General features: G+C 37.2%; 1 protein-coding gene across 2 annotated transcripts in view; it reads right to left on the bottom strand.

Moving 5' to 3' along the window:
* Positions 1-14,675, bottom strand: part of aco1 (aconitase 1, soluble) — a 48,755-nt gene that overhangs the window by 31,478 nt on the left and 2,602 nt on the right. Inside the window, exon 1 of one of the 2 annotated variants that reach the window (XM_073835595.1) lies at positions 2,982-3,209. The exons of the other annotated variant lie outside the window; for it this stretch is intronic. The gene's annotated coding sequence lies outside the window, so the exon portion shown is untranslated. Of the gene's footprint in view, positions 1-2,981; positions 3,210-14,675 lie in introns of those variants that run through there. 2 annotated transcript variants of the gene reach the window in all.

Raw genomic sequence — 14,675 nt, 5'->3', positions numbered from 1 at the left:
TTTTAAGCCACGTTAAGCGTTTTTCACGTTAAGTGTTTTAGAACGTCCCTGGCTGTGTCCAAATTCAGGGTCTGCATCCTCCTTAGGATCCTTCCTACCAGGTCTTCGGAGGAGGGGTCCTCCGAAGACCGCAAAACCTGGAAGTAGGTGTCAGTGAATTTGGACAGCCTACCCTTCTTTCAGTTCCCTCCCTTCCCCGTTGCTCGTATCCTATCGCCTAGCAACCGTGACAGCGCTAAGCAAAAAGTAAGGTTATCTGTACTGCACAAAACAAAATAACTGCTCTTTCGTCCCAAAAAGCGTTAAAAACAGCTTCAATCACTAACAAGAAATTAGCTGTGTGTAAGGGGATATTCACACAGGCAGTAAGAAAGAAGCTAGTTTACAAAAGTGATGTTTTTTAACATATAAACATACAAATGTAAAAAAAAAATAAGTTTAACGCTAAAACCAAAGGCCTAACTAGACATCCGCTGTAAAAAAATATTTTTTGAAACGCCAGTTTTTTTAAAACTTGCATCATTACTACCGCTCGTTTTGTCCGCCATTATTTGAAGCGCTCTGCCGAAAGGAATTATGGGATAGGTAGGACGGGAAAGGATCCACCAGACCCATCCTTCCAATTCGGGGAAAAGGAGGACGTATTTGTGGGCCGCATTTGAAGGATCCTACGAATTTGGACAGCCTTCGTCGCGGTGCTGTGACGTAACATCCTTCAAATGAGTCCTCCGAAGGATGTAGACCCTGAATTTGGACACAGCCCCTATCTTCGCTGTACCAGTAGCGGACGGCCGGAAGTAGTTAAGGCTGTTTTGTAGAACCCGGAAGAATGTTGCGCATAACGTCTATTGACAATGCAAACGACACGTTTCTGAGGACAGTCGGTTCCCTTCAGATACATTCATATAAAGACATCCGTGCCGCGTTTTGACTTTGAAACGTACAGCTTGCATATTTATTCAATGACATCATTGCCTTTTTGAAGATTTATCCAGCCCTATCGCGATCGACTTTCCGTCTCTTAAACTTATACGTTAATCAAGACTTTTCTTACACCATTTTACATGTTTATAACTTTTTATGGCCTTGCATTTGATACAAATAAATTGAGGAGTTTTAAGGACATGCAGAAGTCCTCTACTTCACGATAGTACGTCTGACAGTCCGGTGAAACATTCTGGTAGCCTTACTGGAAACACAAGAGCCCAGGGACGTCGGGCTAGCGATTTTACGAGCCCTGCCGGCTAATATCTCAAATCTGCATTTAAGGTAATAATGTGAAGATTAACTTAAATAGTTATGTAATGTTGGAGAAATCGGCCAAACCGTCACTGTATCAGCTCACAGCAGTCTGTGCAGTAAGGATAGCGACAGTTTTGAAATCGAGTCGCACCACAATCATTTCTCTCACTCGCACAAATGCTTCCAAATATAATTTGAGGTCGCACAGGTTAATTTTTGGTCGCATATGCGACCAAAATGGTCGCAATTTCGAGCCCTGTACTAAAGAACAATTTTTAGTATATTAAGTACATTTTAGTATATTAAGAAGTGCATGAAAATAGAGCACTTTAAGTACATTTTAGAGTGTATTTTAGTGCATTTCTTTCCCCTGGGACATACTAAAACACATGTAAAACACTTGATTATAATTAAAACTGTAATGTTTTAATATTATATTTAAATTTTAATTAATTAATTTTAAATGTACTAAATTGCAAATGTGTACTTAAAAGATATTTAAATATATAAATAGTTTGGTCCCACTTTAAATTAGGTGTCTTTAACTACTATGTACTTGAGTCAAAAAAAAATGTAATTGCTAGATACAATATACCCATTGTGTTCATGTTGAATTGCAAAACACTTCTGCTGCTATTGAGGTGGGATACAGGTATGGTTAGAGACAGATCTGCTGCTATGGTTAGGTTTAAGTGTGGGTTAAGGTGTAAAATTACAGATATAACTACAGGAAGGTATTTTTAACAATATAGTACAATAATTGCATTGTATCAAATGATTAAGTTAAATGTAAGCACATAGTATTAAAAAGTGGGTCCAATAGTTTAACTATAGTGTGTTATTTAATATTGCATTTGAAGTTAATGTATTTTATTTAACTTTATCATTACATATGCGTAATTAATCATTCTAATATGCCGATTTGCTGCTCAAAAATTACAATTATTGAAATTAATACTTTTATTTAGCAAGGATGCTTTAAATTGGTCAAACGGGATGATAAAGACATTTATAATGTCACAAAAGATTTCTGTTTCGGATAAATGCAGTTCTTCTGAACTTTCTATTCATCAAAGAAACCTGAAAAAATTCTACTCAGCTATTTTTAACAAATGTTTTTGAGCAGAAAATCAGAATATTAGAATGATTTCTGAAGGATCATGTGACTGGAGTAATGGTGCTAAAAATCAGCTTTGAAATCACAGGAATAAATTACATGTTTAAATATATTTAAATAGAAAACTGTATTTTAAATAAAATACTTCACAAGTAAAAATATTTCACAATTGTACTGTTTTTGCTGTACTTTGGATCAAATAAATGCAGGCTTGGTGAGCAGAAGAGACTTCTATAAAAAAAACATTAAAATCCTACAAACATTTAAATACATGACATACAAGTTTCAACAGAAATTACATTAAAGTACAATTTAGCTTACCATAAATGCTCATTCAGCAGTACTTCTTTAACCATGTTTCAAAGAAACAAAATTATGAAATGACATAGACATATGTACTTAAGTCCTACTTAAGTGGGTCAAAAACACTCTAAAGTTCAGATAATTGCATTTAAAATAAATGTAAACTAAAATACATTTTCATTTGATTGCAATTAACATGCAATTAAGTGTCCAAAAACATTACATTCACACTTACAATGAGTATGTCCGAAGTGGAGGGTTAATAAATGTATCTTTAATAAGCTATTAAATAAAACAATTAAACAAATTATAAGCACACCTTTGATCCAATGCCGAACAGCAATATAATTTCCACAAAAATCCAGTAAATCTCCAAAATATCAAGATATCTTTTCCTGGCTCTCAGCTCTTGCAAATGAGAGCTATGTCTCGTTCTCCACCTCTATTCAACACCAAAGGCTCAGGAACTTCCCAGAATTAAGAGAGGCTGGTACGTGACAGACGGGACGACACCATCTGAAGCCGCTGCCAGCACCAGAGATCAAGAAGGAAATACTTTATCACTGGTTTATACAGAAGCCGCATGTTGACAAATCTACAGTTTCACAGCCCTGATATCAGCTGGAGCTTACAGAGATCAGTTTCACGCAATGAGATAAACATGCTCCTCTCCAAAAATGTCACAGATAATGAACGCTATGGTATTTGCCTTGGATTCAATGCAACAGTCAAAAGAAAGTCATTGCATGGGTCTGGAGATGTGGAAACGTTTGGACTGGCTGTGATGCATCAGGTGAGCGCTCAGGCCACAAGAGTCAGAAATAAAGTGTTTCCTAATGTTTCTAACAGACAATTATTAGCTGACTAACCCAGCTGATACAGTATGTCACAAAAGTGAATACACCCCTCACAGTTCAGCAACCATTTTAGTATATCTTCTCAAGGGACAATACTATAGAAATGAAACTTGGATATATTTTAGAGTAGTCAATGTGCAGCTTGTATTGCAGTATAGATTTACTATCCTCTGAAAATTATTCAACATACAGCCATTATTGTCAAAGTAGCTGGCAACAAAAATGAGCACACCGTAAGTGATGTTGTTTAACCATGCAAAGCCACATGTCCTATTCATCATGTTTATGTTTTTGTCTGCTTGACAGGACCATACAAATCTGTGTATCTTGTATTGGAGCAGTTAAAATTTGGTGCTTTAAGTACCATTCTCTCATACTGACCACTGGATGTTCAACATGGCATCTCATGGCAAAGAACTCTCTGAGGATTTGAGAATTAAAATTGTCGCTCTCCACAAAGATGGCCAAGGCTATTAGAGGTTCAGTAACACCCTGAAACCGAGTTACTCTACAGTGGTCAGAGTCATACAGAGGTTTTCCAAGATGGTTTCCATTCGGAACAGACCTCGCAAGGGTTGATCAACAAAGTTCTGTGCGTCAGGTGCAGAACCTGGCTTCACAAAAACAGATGCATGAGTGCTGCCAGCATTGCTTTAAAGGTTGTAGAAGTAGTAGTAGAGCTGGGCGGTATGACCAAAAATTTATATCACGGTATTTTTCAAAATTATACGGTATCACGGTATATGACGGTATTTTTTTTATTTTTTTTTCATGCATGACTAGGTGTTAACCACATTTCCTAATAAATTAGAGAATAATTACTGCAGTATATTGGCTTACATTGACCGGACTAGTATTAACCCAGGTTTGATTGGTCTCACAAAATGCTGCTCTTCACAAAGAAGTGACAGTGGCACTCATAATTGTAATGAGGTGAAGAAATCAGAATTCATGATTTGCAGTCAAAATACACAACACTTTATTGTGCATTCTTCACAAGTTCACATTTACAAGTCTACGCGTTTCTCTTCCAGCAGGAGGCGCTGTCAGAATGGTAGTATACAAAGTAGCGCAACAAATGATTTTGAAACGTGCAGCGCTCATATTTATTCAATGGATAGCCTTTTGAAGTTTCATCGCAATTCTTGTCTTTCAGTCCCCACATTTTAGACCACCTGAAATCATAATTATGACTTTCATAACCCCCTAATAACACTGCAGTCATCAATGAAAATTAAGAGCTTTATTTAAGACTTTCAAAAACAAACCTTACACAAAATACGTTTCTTTTTTATTTTTTTTCCCCACCATGTTCGGGGCACAAGAAAAATATTAAGGGACTAAATTAATATCAGCATATGAAGTATAATCGTCTCTCATTGTCTGAAAGAATGCACATCAGATGCTGAAAGTCAGTTTTTACTTTCACTTTAACATATTGATCAGTTTCCACGTTGCTTGTGTGATATCCATTGGCTTTAAAACATAAATATTAATAAAAATACAGTATATAGAAAAGACATATCTTTAAAATATTGCGACATAACACCAACGTAAAGCCATTGTTTTTCTCTCACTGAAAGCTACATCTGTCTGCGCACAATGCGCCGATCTCTGCTCTCATCACTGCAGACACACCCCCTCTTGAAATTTCGGCAAGTTTTGCAAATCGCTAACCCTGGGTCTTTCTCAGATATACTGAAATACGTCCACACCTCAGATGTGTTGCTTCAGACAAGCACGTGCAAGCTGCGGTTTCTGTTTGCGTCAACATACGTGTTCCTAGCGCTTTGTACACACACACACTCACCGGTATTGGGGTATATGAAAAATTAATATCATAAAAAAAAAAACACCGGTATTCGGTATGAAAAGGTATATCGCCCAGCCCTAAGTAGTAGGTCAGATTGTCAGTGCTCAGACCATACGCCGCACACTGCGACAAGTCGGTTTGCATAGGCGTTGTCGCAGAAGAAAGCCTCTTCTGAAGCTGGCTCACAATAAAGCCCGCAAACAGTTTGCTGAAGACAACCAAGAGCACGAATTACTGGAACCATGTCCTGTGGTCTGATGAGGCAATGGGGCTGGGTAAAAAAATATCGATTCTCAGTTAATGCGCATGCTTCACGTAAGAGGATATGAATATTCACCTCTTGACCTGAAGGTGTCACCATCAGCTGCTTTTTTTGCAGAAAAATCTGGTGATCAAAAATGATTAGGCTGTAGTTAAGATCTGTTAGTTTTATGGACAGTTAGAATGTTTTGTATCCGCAGACAAGGGCTTTATGATGGGCCTGTTTTGAACGTTTTGAATTTAGAAAAATGTTTTATTTCTCAAACATGTTTGAAGTTCTTAATAGATTTCACTGTCGCACATTTACAGTCTTTTTATTTTTTTAACAGTATTGTGCATTTTGCAGTTTGTTTACATGGTGTACAATGGATGCACATATTTATGATTTCTTGTTACAGTTTTCACTTAAAATAAAAGTTGTTTAAAATAAACAACTGTGTGCACCCTATTATTAATGTAGATGTGTATTTCAGTAAGCAACTTAAGTAGGAGAGTTTCAGTTACCAGCATTTATATCAAAATATGGATCTCATGTCTGCAAAACTAACATTTTAAATGAAATATTGATAGCTAATCGATATCGAATCGAAACCATAAAAATAAGAATCGAATCGAATCGCCGAATTGGTCACAATACCCAGCCCTATGAGGCTATAAGATAAACTTGTTTGGCTCAGATGGTGTCCAGCGTGTGTGGTGATGCCCTGGTGAGAAGTATCATGAAAACTGTGTCTTGCCTCCAGTCCAGTATGGTGGTGGTAGCATCATGGTCTGGGGTTGCATGAGTGCTGCTGGTTCTGGGGAGCTGCGGTTCATTGAGGAAAACATGGATTCCAGTGTTTCCCACACATAGACGAATCTGTGGCGGTGCGCCACAGATTAAAGGTTGTATCAGCGATTTCTAGCCTGAAACATAAAGTGTCAAATTCAGCTGTCCTTTCATCACGATCCGCTCGCTGCCTGCCCCATAAATTGTCTGTGAAAAAACCGCGTCTCTCTGGTCAGCCTAGGGTCCGAGATATGCCAACCTTTCCACAGATAAACAAACAGTGTTCCAACCAATCAGCGTCAGGGGTTTGGTGTTGTGGACTTTCGCTCCGCCTCCCTCACATCCCAGCACCAGTAGGAAAGTCCACAACACCAAACCCCTGACGCTGATTGGTTGGAACACTGTTTGTTTATCTGTGGAAAGGTTGGTAGTGCCGATTGTTTTTTTGGCATATCTCGGACCCTAGGCTGACCAGAGAGACGCGGTTTTTTCACAGATAATTTATGGGGCAGGCAGCGAGCGGATCGTGAAGAAAGGTCAGCTGAAATTGACACTTTATGTTTTAGGCTAGAAATCGCTGATACAACCTTTAAATTCCTACCGCCACAGATTCAACACCGACCAAAATAATAATAATAATAATAATAATAATAATGATAGAGATTCAAAAATTAAAAAACCCACGCGATCATTTGTAAATGACAACGATTCCTCATGTCTGTTAAACCTTTAAAAAGACTTACCGGAACATTCAAATCTATATTTGCACTGCCGCTGACAGAGAGAGCGGTCATCATGTTTATGTTAAAAAAAAAAAAAAAAAAAAAAAAAAAAAAAAAGCTTTTTGGCAAAACAGCTTCACAAACAGTCTTTTCAAATACCCAGTCGTTAATATTATCACAGCAATATTCTGATTAAAGGTCATAGTTTGGATATAAACACTGATGTGATGTCTATGGTAGAGATATCAAAACAGAGCACACATCAATTTTTGAAAGTAATTGGCGCTTCAAGTAATGTTTGTGTCGATTGCTTTGTTTCACCACTAGATGGAAACAACTGTTAAAAAATGTATTTGTCATTGACTACTAGAGATTGATTCAAAAACGCAGGTTCATCCAGTTATGTTTTTGTGAGCGAATCATTTTTTCATTCAAACCACTTTGAACACATATTTTGTCTCACATTATTTTGCTTAGTTTAGAATTGCTAGGAAATCGTGATCTCTATTTAAAATAAAACGAATTTAAAAAAGCAAAACTAAATTAACCTTGTTCGGAAGCCCCGCAAAATAAGGTGCCCTAACAAAAGTTTTAGACTGTGCAGCAAGTAGGCTGTTGTATATGGTGCTAAATTAACGTAATAAAGTTCTGTGTAACCAATTATTAACCGTTTTTTTTAATTATTAACCTTTAGGAACCTTTAGGGGATCCAATCGTATCCCCTATCCAATCGTTCTTTTCATCTGTAAACCCCCCCCCCAACCCACGGACAAACATCTAACCACCTCATAGACCCCCCGGGCTGACCACCACACATTGCCTTCAAACCTGTGGGAAACACTGGATTCCATTATGAACTGTACATTCTGAAGCAAACCATGATGCCTTCCCTCCAGAAACTAGGCAGAACGGCAGTTTTCCAACATGATAAGGATCCCAAACACAGCAAGATCACAACTGCCTTGCTGAGGAAGCTGAAGGTGATGGGGTGGCCAAGTATGTCTCCAGACCTGAACCCTATTAAGCTCCTGTGGGGCATCCTCAAGCATAAGGTGGAGAAGCACCATGTGTCTAACGCCCAGCAGCTCAACAGTGGAAGAGGATCCCAGCAACAACCTGTCCAACTCTGGTCAATTCCATGCCCAGGATGATTAAGGCAGTGCCAGATAACAATGGTGCTAACACAAAATTCTACAGTATTGTCCCTTGAGAAGATATACTTAAAATGGTTGCTGAAATGTAAGGGGTGTACTCACTTTTGTGACATCCATCAATGATTAAAGGATCAGTTTTGTGACATCCATCCAAAAAATTGACAGATAATTTACTCGCCACCTTGTCATCCAAGATGTTCGTAAAGAAATTATGTTTTTTGAGGAAAACATTTCAGAAATGTTTTCCATATAGTGGACTTCTACACTCTTAAAAATAAAGGTGCTTTAAAAGGTTCTTCACAGCCATGCCATATAAGAACCATTTTTGGTATCACAAAGAACCATTCCGTCAAACCATCTCTTTCTTACTATTTTATGATCTGAAGAACCTTCTTTAGCCTCAAAGAACCTTTTGTAAAACAGAAAGGTTCTTCAGATGTTAAAGGTTCTTTATGGAACCATTCAAACAAAAAAGGTTCTTCTATGGCATCGTGAAGCACCTTTATTTTTAAGAGTGTTAGACGGTGGGCCGAGGGTCCGTATCTGCTTTACTTTTCGAAATGGATGATCCCCATGGAGGGAGAACCTGGATTTGTAAAGTTGGGACGGTTGTTTTATTCTAAACGATATGAAAAGTGTTGCCACTCCCATTTATTGCACATTTTCCACGAAATCATAATTCGCGACCCGTAAATATGCAGGCAAACGCGGTTGCCTACTATATCAGTTGAGCCAATAGCGCGGCAAGATATTGACACTAGGGCTGCAACGATTCGTCGACGTTGTCGACAAAAATCGATAATAGAAATAGTCGACAATGAATTTCATTGTCGATGTTGTCGCCAGACAACCGAGTGAGGCATCTTACTGCCGAGAGTCGCACATACGCAGCTTCTATGCTGAGCGATAACATACAGAAATGGCGGCGTCCAACGCAGCAGCTGCGCGTACCAAAACACGCCCGTTTCACACATACTCCGTCTGCAGTGCGTTTTTTTTTTCCACACCCATGTTAACGGATTTGAACGTTCACAATGTACGGACTGCAAACGCGTTCTGTGTGAAAGCAAAACGAGTCTGTGCTGCTTCTTCACCGCATACGTAACGCACACGGACTGTAGACGCACTGCAGACTGAGTATGTATGAAACAGGCGTAAAGTTTGGGAGCATTTTAGCCTGCTACGGCGAATTAAAATATTACCTGCATGGTTTGTAAAGCAGTCCTTGCGCATCACGGCAGCACCTCTGTGATGCACGAACATTTAAAGAGAAAGCACGTCGGACAGTTGAATGAAACGGAGTTTGGCTGGCCTCGGTAAGATTTAAATAAAAGCCAATACGTTTTGTTTTGGATATACATTTTTGTTTACTGTTTTATTGCTGCTGATGGTTTACAGGAAGAAAATGTTTACTTGATTTTAATTTATTTTTTTCTTAAAAAACAAATGTGCCTGTCCATTAAAAAAATTATAGAGTTTCTTAATTTATGCATTTATGTCTGTACTGACCGAGCACTGTGCCTAATTGGTTTTAGACAGGGCATTTTTATTTACTTTTAGTATGAATTGGCCTATCAGCAGCAAAATATGCATTTTTCATTGAAGTACCCCCTTCTTTCTTGTGTTTACTATAATTTTCCACATAATTAAAGCAATCTCATGCTAAATTTGAGAAAAATTGAATAATTATCCAATTAGTCGACTAATCGTTTCAATAGTCGGTGACTAGTCGACTATTAAAATAGTCGTTAGTTGCAGCCCTAATTGACACGGGATTATTATTAACCAATCAGATGTAGTTTATTTAGAACAGCTGTTACACGGATGATTTAGCTATCAGACACGAGCAGCAGCGCATTGATCATCGTCAAGGACATTCTTTGTGTGATTGGAAGTATTCATTTAATTAGAATATGATATCTATATAAATTGTTTGTTTTGTACACTGTGTTGTTCAAACGTGTGTAAGCGTCTCGTTAGTGTCGTTTTAGTAGGGTAACGTTTCAGTTGGCGAACTAGTAGTAGCCATAGCCGTTGTAGAATATCATATTTAATATCTATTTAATATTTACTATCATATTTTACTTTCGGGCTAGGCCTTTTCAAGCCAATGTAAAAGTTTGCCAACAAATTTTGTGTAGTTTTTTGTACTAATCTTATATTGTTACTGCAACTACACTGCACATATCTGTATATGTTGTTCATACTGTATATCTATTCTGCTCTTATACATAATATATTTAATTTATATTACTGTAAACCATACTATCTTAACTGTATACTACTGTCCATACTGCACTGTACAGTACAGGTCAAAAGTTTGGAAACATTACTATTTTTAATGTTTTTGAAAGAAGTCTCTTCTGCTCATCAAGCCTGCATATATTTGATCAAAAATACAGAAAAAACAGTAATAGTGTGAAATATTATTACAATTTAAAAGAATAGTTTTCTATTTGAATATACTTTAAAAAGTTATTTCTGTGATGCAAAGTTGAATTTTCAGCATCATTACTCCAGTCTTCAGTGTCACATGTGACATCCAGTCTATCACATGATCCTTTACAAATCATTCTAATATTCTGATTTATTATGAGTGTTGGAAACAGTTCTGCTGCCTAATATATTTGATGAATAAAAGGTTAAAAAGAACTGCATTAATTCAAAATAATAAATAAAAAAATTCTAATAATATAAATCTTTACTATCACTTTTTATCAATCGAACACATCCTTGCTGAATAAAAGTATTGGTTTTATAGCAGCAGAACTGTTTCCAACTTTGATAATGAATCATATTAGAATGATTTCTAAATGATCATGTGATAATGATCCTAAAAATTCAGCTTTAAATCACAGAAATAATTTAAAGTATAATAAATTGAAAATCAATCATTTTAAATTGTAATAATATATAACAATGTTACATTTTTTTTCTGTATTTTTTTTTATCAAATAAATGCAGGCTTGATGAGCAGAAGAAACTTCTTTCAAAAACATTAAAAATAGTAATGTTTCCAAACTTTAGACCTGTACTGTATGTCTAATACTGCACCGCCTGTCTATACAATATAATACCAACCTTCCTTTGCAGTTTCTTCAACTAATACTGCCTTCTCTCTTCTCCTTTGTGCTCGTTTTATCTTCGTGATATTTGTGAAATGGCTGTAGCACTCCCTGTGGTAGCCAGTGTTAGCTGGTTTGACTAACTGGTTTGTAGGTTCATGGCTTTGTAACTTGTACGCCTGTACTGCCTCTTCTGCAATGATACCTTCTCTGCCCTCAAGGTCTTTCCACAGAAACACTGATTTAATCAATTTCTCCCAACTTATTTCTTCCAAGTAAACATGGGCGGAAAAAGAGTATTGTCTGTCTCGTTTTTTCATGACGTTGTGTTTCCAAGCAATACCATTGTCAAATGTGTTAAATCAGAAGGGTGTATTTATTAAAGACTACAAAGAAATGACAGGACCTCGTATGACAAAAGGTGATTACATAAAATAAAAACAGTACAAATGGATACGTTACCTCTACGTACTCATTTTGTGTCAAACTGAATATGTAGCAAAATTAGGTAAAATAGTTCTTATCTTAAATAGCACAATCTTAAATCCTGGGTGCGAAGCCCGCCAGTGTGTTCACAAACGCGTCACCAACACCGACACTTTCCATGCACGCTATACGCCTTATTCAGCCCGCTGCCATTTTGAATCGAAAACGAGGCTGTGAGGGATAGTAGTCCAGCAGCGCCCACTGTGGCGCATTGTTGCGTACCGGGATGTAGATCGTATAGCCGTAAAATAATAGGTTATTTCACATTTTTCCACAGGACAAAGCGCTCCAGAAAACGTGGATTGTTCGACAGGACATATAACCTAACTTTCAGGTAACAATATTGCATTTTTTTTGAGAAAATGACTGTGGAAAGACTGCTAATTTCTAATGGGAGCATGTTTATCTTCCTTTAAACGCTTACACAGAGTTTTTCAAATGATGTTATATAGATTAAAATGCTTAATGGTTTGTGTTAAGAGCCTGCAGCTAGGTCATAAGCGTCTTCCCGACCTTTATTATGAAATTACGATAAACATGACATTTTCCTTGTCTAAAGCAAGACAGAAACAAAAAAATAATGTTCTGAATATCATTTTGCGATTTTAAAAGGGGTTGACATCAAACACTACATGGCAAACTAATAAATAAATGTTATCTTTTGATCTCTTTGCATAAAAATAAACTTTCAACCCACTGTTTTTTGTATGACTTAACATGTTGTCTGAAAGAGGCTTACGATCTAACTGCAGGCTCTTAACACAAACTATTAAACATGTTAATCTTTAAAACATCATTTAAAAAGAATATCTTTTTCATTTACAATCGCAAGGTTTTCTTTTCGTGAGGTCTTAGAGTCCAGGTAAACACAGACGGAGCTGAACCCTCCTTAAGCGTCCTAATTCCAGTCAGTGTTTTTGAAAAACAATCCTGAGTAAAATGTTGAGCACTCTTGTGTTCTTTGTAATCTATTTAGTTTAGTTGTTGTAGTAATACATCACATGTTAGCTCTGCGTAAACGTTTAAAGGAAGATAAACATGCTCGCATTATAAATTAGCAATTAGCCAACCGGCTAGTTTCCACAGTCATTTTCTTAAATAAATGCAATATTGTTACCTGAAAGTTAGGTTATATGTCCTGTCGATCAGTCCACGTTTTCTGGAGCGCTTTGTCCTGTGGAAAAATGTGAAATGACCTATTATTTTACGGCTATACGATCTACATCCCGGTACGCAACAATGCGCCACAGTGGGCGCTACTGGACTGCTATCCCTCACAGCCTCGTTTTCGATTCAAAATGGCAGCGGGCTGAATAAGGCGTATTGGATGAAGGCATCAAATACGTCATGCAGGTCGGACCCCGCACGTAGTTGCTTGCGCTATTCGCCGGGAAAATAACCTAGAGAAAGTTATCGATATTATAGTAATGGACAAAGTGTGTGAGTGGCAACAATTTTTATTTACTTTGTTGAAAAGCGTAGCGGTTACATATAAAAAACTGGGTTATCCCTCACCACAGATCGTTTGAAAACACGAAATCTCCACTCGGCCCACCGTCTATGTATGGTGCCTGCGAGTTTGAACTTCCAAAATGTAGTTTAAATGCAGCTTCAAAGAGCTCTAAACGATCCCAGCCAAGGGTCTTATCTAGCGAAACAATTGGTTATTTTCTAAAAAAAAAATTACAATTTATATATTTTTTAACCACAGATGCTCATCTTGCCCATCTATGTTTGCGAGAACTGTATTCCGGTTCAAGACAGTTAGGGTATGTCGAAAAACTCCCATCTCATTTTCTCCTCCAACTTTAAAATCATCCTACATCGCTGCGTGCAAAGAAGATCAAACGCCCTTTACGAAAAACAGTAAAACAGCGATGTAGGGCATTTCGACATTTCAACATTTTTTTTTTTTAGAAAATAACCGATCATTTTGCTAGATAAGACCGTTTTTCCTCGTCTGGGATCATTTAGAGACCTTTGAAGCTCCATTTAAACTGCATTTTGGAAGTTCAAACTCAGGGGCACCATTGAAGTCCACTATATGGAGAGAAATCCTGAAATGTTTTCCTCAAAAAACGATTTTTTACGACTGAAGGAAGAAAGACGTAAACATGTTGGATGAGAAGGGAGTGAGTACATTATCTGTACATTTTTGTTCTGGAAGTGAACTTCTTACTTCTACTACAGGTATTCATTCATTTTCATTCAGTGATTGATTGCTCATCTTTAACCATTTCTGATTTTGCAATAAATCAACATTACTACAGCAAGGACTTCAAGAGGGAAAATGAGGGCAAAAGGGCCCCTGAGGGCCCCAACGTGCCTCACCCCAGCAGGTCTCCTCATGCTGTCATGTTAACAAGTTTAACTCAGTTCTCTTGGGACATGAGAAGGCAATGAGGCCAAGCTGTGAAGCAGGCAAAGTGGGTTTTTTTCCTGCTAGTATTGTGCAACACATCAAACGCAAGACAAGACGACAAGACTGAGAACCGACTGAGCAGGGAAAACAACTAAACCCTGCAGCTTAACCAGCCTGAGGGGTAAGCAGATTTACAACAAATGAATTGATTGAGGAACTGATAGACACCATTATTAAACTAAAGCTTTTCAATCTTTTAGATGCCACAGAGCCCTATATATGATTATTCTTGTGCGAGAAACCACCATCCTAAAATTTAAAAGGGATCTTTATGGATTCTTTCATAAAGAGCCAGTTTACACTGTGAAAAAAATAGTATTATAAATATGGCTAAAATATTATTCAGGAAAATATGTAGTTTCTATGACGTTTATGTTTATTTGTTTGAACCTAAAGAATTATAATAAAAAAAATATATAGATAAAAATAAAATATATACACAATAGCTTCATTCGCTTAATGTA

Source organism: Garra rufa, chromosome 3, assembly GCF_049309525.1.
Source record: "Garra rufa chromosome 3, GarRuf1.0, whole genome shotgun sequence".
Lineage (NCBI taxonomy): Eukaryota > Metazoa > Chordata > Actinopteri > Cypriniformes > Cyprinidae > Garra > Garra rufa.
The sequence above is the reverse complement of the archived record's forward strand: the minus strand, read 5'-3'. Positions and strand labels throughout refer to the sequence as shown.